Source organism: Odontomachus brunneus, unplaced genomic scaffold (genome assembly GCF_010583005.1).
Source record: "Odontomachus brunneus isolate Ranch 3 - 2012 unplaced genomic scaffold, Obru_v1 Obru_scaffold_305, whole genome shotgun sequence".
Lineage (NCBI taxonomy): Eukaryota > Metazoa > Arthropoda > Insecta > Hymenoptera > Formicidae > Odontomachus > Odontomachus brunneus.
In genome coordinates, this window is record NW_022639755.1 from 20,223 (window position 1) to 26,220 (window position 5,998).

Here is a 5,998-nt window from a genome sequence, read left to right on the forward strand (position 1 = left end):
GGGTCTATGTGAAGGGGGATATTGAAGAGAAGATGAGGGTTTTAAGAAGTTGGATGGAGGGGAGGGAGGAGGGGGTGAATACGATTATTGGAGGGGATTTTAATGCGAGGACAGGGGAGGAGGGTGGAGGAATAAGGGAGGAAGATTGGGAAGATAGGGGAGGGGGCAGGAGGTGTAAAGATAAAAAGGTGAATAAGGAGGGGAAGATAGTATTGAGGACGATTGAGGAGGTGGGATGGGAAATTTTTAATGGAGAATTGGATGGAGATATGGAAGGTGAGTGGACGTACACGGGAGGGAGAGGAGAGACGGTAATAGATTTAGTGTTGGGGAACGGGGAGGTGAGGAGGAGGATAGAGAGATTGGAGGTGGGGGACAATGTGGACTCGGATCATCACCCAATAGTAGTATGGATAAGAAGTAAAGGATGGGAAGGAGGAAGGAGGAAAGGAGGGGGGGAGGTAAGAGATGGAGATGGTCGGGGGAGGGGAAGGAGATTTTTAGGGAGAGGATGGGGGATATAAGGGTAGGCAATGAGGAGGTAGGGAAGATGTGGGAGGAGATGAGAGGAAGGGTGCAAAATATATTGAGAGAGGGGGGGAGAGAGGATAGGGAGATAAGGAAAGGGTGGTGGGATGAGGAGTGTGTAGAAGGGAAAAGAAAGGTAAGAGGAGAATTAAGGAAGTGGAGGAAGGGGGAAGGGGATGGAAGAAGTTATAGGGAAGAGAAAGGGAGTTATAAAAGATTATTGGAGAGGAAGAAGAGGGAGGAGAACGAAAGATGGGAAGAAGAGATGAAGTTGATAAAAACGGAAGGACAAGTATGGGAAGTGGTGAGAAAGGAGAGGAGAAGTAGGAGGGGAGGAAATGGGGAGTTGGGAATAGAGGAATGGGAGGAATATTGTAAGGGACTGTTGGGAGGAGTAGGTTATAGGGTGGTAAGAGGAACGGGGGGAGTTAGGAAGGAGGATAGGGAAAAGGACTTGAGGAGGGAAGAAATAAGGGAAGCGTTAAAGGGGATAAAGGATGGGAAAGCGGCGGGAGGGGATGGGATTCCGGGGGAGGTATGGAGGTATGGAGGGGAGGGGATGGAGGAGTGGATATGGAGGATATGTAGTAAGGTGTGGAAGGGAGAAGGTTGGATTGAGGAATGGAGGGAGGGTATAATTGTGCCGGTGCTGAAGAAGGGGGTAGGGGATAAGGTGGAGGATTACAGGGGGGTGACATTGACACCGACCCTGTATAAGATATACGCGACGGTTTTGGCGGAAAGGTTAAGGGACGATGTAGAAAAGAAGGGGCTGGTGCCGCAGAACCAGGCGGGATTTAGAAGGGGTATGGGAACGATGGACAATATATTTACACTCAATTATATGATAAATAAAAGGATAGATAGGAAAGGGGGGGTTTTGGTTGCGTTATTTGTAGATTTAAGGGCGGCATTTGATACGATAGATAGAGGGAAATTGATAGGGGCATTGAGGGAGAGAGGGGTAAGGGAAGGGTTGGTGGAGAGATGTGAGGAGGTGGTAAGGGAGACGAGGAATAGAGTGAGGGTAGGTGGGGTGGAAGGAGAGTGCTTTTGGACAGCGAGGGGAGTGAGGCAAGGGTGTCCGTTAAGTCCGCATTTATTCAACTTATATTTGGCTGATCTGGAGGAGGAGTTGGGTAGGGGGGATGGGGGGTTAAGGTAGGGGGAAGAAAGATATTTTCGCTGGCATATGCTGATGACGTAGCGATTCTGGCGGAGGAAGAGGGGGAGATGAAATGTTTGATAGAGAGGTTAGCGAGGTACTTGGATGGGAAGGGATTGGAGATGAATGTGGAGAAGTCAAAAATTATGAGGTTTAGGAAGGGGGGAGGGAGGGAGAAGAGTGTGAGTTGGAGGTGGAAGGGGAAGAAAATTGAGGAGGTGAAAAGTTATAAATATTTGGGATATACGCTGCAGAAGAACGGGGGACAGGAGGAGCATGTGAAGGAAAGGATAAGAAGAGGGGCGTCAGCAATGGGACAGGTTTGGGGGATAGGAAAGAGGAGATTTAAGGGGGATTGGGGGAGGAGTTTATGGTTATTCGATAAGCTAGTGTGGTCAGTGATGGGGTATGGGGTGGAGGTATGGGGATGGAAAGAGAGGGAGGGAATGGAGAGGTTGCAAGATAGGTATTTGAGGTGGGTTTTAGGGGTGGAATGGGAGACGCCAGGATATTTGTTGAGGGAGGAGTTACAAAGGGAGAGAATGAGAGAAAGGGCGAGTATAAGGGCTTGGGGTTTTGAGAAAAGGTTGGAGGAAGGAAGGGGAAGTAGGATAGCAAGATTGTGTTGGGAGGAAATGAAAGAGAGATGGAAAAGAGGGAAGGTTATTGGAAAATGGGAGAATGAAAGAAAGTATTTTTTTGAGGAGAGAGGATTAAGTTTGTGGGAAGTGGAGGAGGAGAGGGAGAAGGGTATGGGGGGATTTGAGAATGTGATAAAGAGGGAGAGGGAAATGCATAGGATGGAGAGGTGGTATAGGATAAAGGAGGCAAAATATAATAAATGGTATGGGAGGATAAAAGGGGAGGGGATACCAGGGTACTTGAAGAAGGGGTGGGGGGAGAATAGGTGGCAAAGGTTAGCGAAATTTAGGTTAGGAAATGGGATGAGGGGGAACTGGTATTGGAAAGAGGAAGAAGAAAGGAAATGCAGATTGTGTGGGATTAGGGAGGAATCATGGGAACATGTATGGGAGGAGTGTCTGGATTGGGGGGAAGTAGGAAGCTGGCAAGAGATGGTGGAGTTGGTGTTGGGGGAGGAGGGGGAAGGGGGCGAATGGTTAAGAAGATTGGAAGGAATGAGAGAGGTGGAGAGGGGGAGGGGGAGGGGAGGATTGAGTTTGTGTGAGTGATGAGAGAGAGAGGGGGGGATGGGGAGAGCGAATGAGCGTGAGGGACGGCGGAAACGGAGGTCGCATGGGGGAAGAGAGGGGGAGGGGAGGGATGGGAAACATTGAGGAGGTGTGTGTGTGTGTAGGGGAGTAGATGGGGTGAGGGGGATGGGGGGGTTTTTAGGTTAAGTTGGGCGATTGGGATGTATAATATGTAGCGAATAAGCGTTAGATAAGTTAGTTTTTAAGTTAGCATAAGTTAGTATAAGTTAGTATGATTTAAATGTAAGCGAGCGTTAGAGTAGGCATGGAATTGTAACCCTGAGGGGAGTCAATAAATTCTACATACATACATACATACATACAAGTAATTATCAATTATTCTTAGTATGATATTTCTATAAGGGAAATATCATACTAAGAATCATTGATAGTTACTTATTTTCAGTATTAAAAATACTGGATAATAAGTAATTATCAATGATTCTTAGTATGATATTTCTATAAGGAATGGAGGAAGATGTTGCATTGGAGAGACATTTTAAATCCGTCGTCGAACCTCTGAAGCAAATCGCGGAAAGTATCGCTAATGTAAAAAGTAACGTCGGTGTTAAGACTGAGACACCATAAGTGAGTACGTCGAAACAAAGAGTGTGATATCAAAACCGAAAGAAAAGACGCACATGACAAAAAGTGGAAAATTATGGTACATGTCGTGGGATTATTCAGATACGCTCGCGTTGTCTTTACCGAAACGGATACGATTAGACGATTCTCCGATATATTTTACTAGGTGCGCAACTAAGTTTCCGGGTTTCACACATGGATGGCGCTAAAGACACATGTAGTCGACATACATATTTAAAGTTGTGTTTCTTTTATAGCTTAGACATCTGTCAACAATAACCAGTCATAATACTAACATATCGCAACGCAAAAATATTTTTTCTAACAATGAAGATGTCGAGTTTTGTGCCAAATAAACACCATTTGCGGGAAGCTTTGCTTTTTTGCTTTAACTTGAAAAAAATGCAGCTGAAGCACGTCGTTTGCTTGAGGAGGCGTACGGCGAACATGCACCATCGAAAACTACCTGTGAAGTTTGATTTAAACGCTCCAGAAGTGGCGATTTCGACACTAAGGACAAGGAGCACTCCGGAAGACCAAAAATAATTAATGACGCCGATCTGCAAGCGTTATTGGATGAAGATGATATGCAAACACAAGATCAACTTGCGAAGGCATTAAACATGACTCGCCAAGGTATTTCCAAACGTTTACATGCCATGAGAAAAATTCAAAAGAAAGAAAAATGGGTGCCGCATGAGTTGACTGAGAGACAGATAGAAAATCGAAGAGCCACTTCCGAAATTTTACTTTTGCGGTATGAAAGAAAAAGTTTCCTGCATCGAATTGTTACTGGCGATGAGCAGTGGATATATTTCGAGAATCCCAAACGCAAAAAATCGTGGCTTTTACCTGGCAAAGCATCAACATCGACGGCACAGCCAAATCGCTTCGGAAAGAGGGCAATGCTCTGCGTTTGATGGGACCAAAAAGGAATCGTGCACTATGAGCTGCTGAAACCGGGCGAAACTGTCAATGGGCATCGCTACCAACAACAATTCATCAATTTAAACCATGCATTGCTCGAAAAACGGCCAGAATGGGATACGAGACACGAACGAGTGATATTGCAGCATGACAACGCTCCGTGCCATCGCACTTCCATCGTCCAGGACACTATCAAAACGCTGAAATGGGATCTGCTACCGCACCCGCCGTATTCACCAGACCTGGCCCCTTCCGATTATCACTTGTTCCGGTCGATCGCGCATGGCTTGGCTGGGCTACACTTGGCCAATTTCGAAGAAGTGCAAAATTGGTTGGATGAATGGTTTCGGTCCAAAGACGCATCGTTGTATCGTCGCGATATTTATGTGTTGCCAGAGAGATGGCAAAAAGGCGAGGGATAGCTAGCGAGGGATAATACTTGAATAAACCATTTTTTGTATTTCTCTTGAAATTTTCCATTTTTCATTGATCAAAAAAATCCGGAAACTTAGTTGCGCACCTAGTACATCGAAGAAAGCACCTCTATACGGGCAACCGCATGAATCGAACGACACTCTACCTATTGATGATGATAAAAATACTGTTTTCGAAACTCCGGATGAACCGCTCGCGACATCCATTAGACATCAGTTATAAACGCGCGCGGGACAACAAACGTTGCGCGATCACCTTGGTCGCCTGGGACAACAATACTTTGGGGCGATGCTAAGCGGTGGAAAAGATACAACTATAGATCACGTTTACGGTGTACGTTTCAATAATGATGGAGCGACGCTAGGTGACAAACGCATCGACGTGGACAGAGACGATAATATAATCATTGATGGAACAAGATACATGGGAACACCGGGTCTTTACGAGCTGATATTCAGGAGAATACCCGGCGATACCGTGTACACCGAGGCTGACAAACACAAGTACAAAAGTATACTGCTGGTGACGAATGCTCACAGACGCGGCTAAATCCTATACTCGGTAACAAAGGCCTTTATAGAAATATCATACTAAGAATCATTGATAATTACTTATTTTCAGTATTAAAAATATTGGATAATAAGTAATTATCAATGATTCTTAGTATGATATTTCTATAAGGGGGGTACAAGTATAAGAATATAATAAGCCCTCTAGTATCACACATGTCGAGCAATAAGGCGGGAAAGGCTTCTTCGTATCGCGAGATGTAATGACGTTAAACAAAAATAAAATCGATTATACGTATTGGGATGATCCCAACGAGCTGGTGGATCGTTTACGATTACTGGAAGCTTCGCGTAAAGCTGGCAACAATGCTCACGGCAATTAAATTTTATCAATTATCGAAGAACTCCGTAAAGCTGGCCTCATTATAAATTAAACAGCGCAGCGTTGACACGAGTCAGTCAGTCGATACTGCTCGTGTTGAAATGTCCCCTGATCAAAAAATATCACTGGCTGTGATAAATTGGCCAGTAATAAATAGTAATTTTATTACTCGTACGAGTAATAAAATTATTGAACGACAGTAATTATCACTGGTCAAATTATCACTTACCAGTATTAAATTTCTACAAGGGTCGAA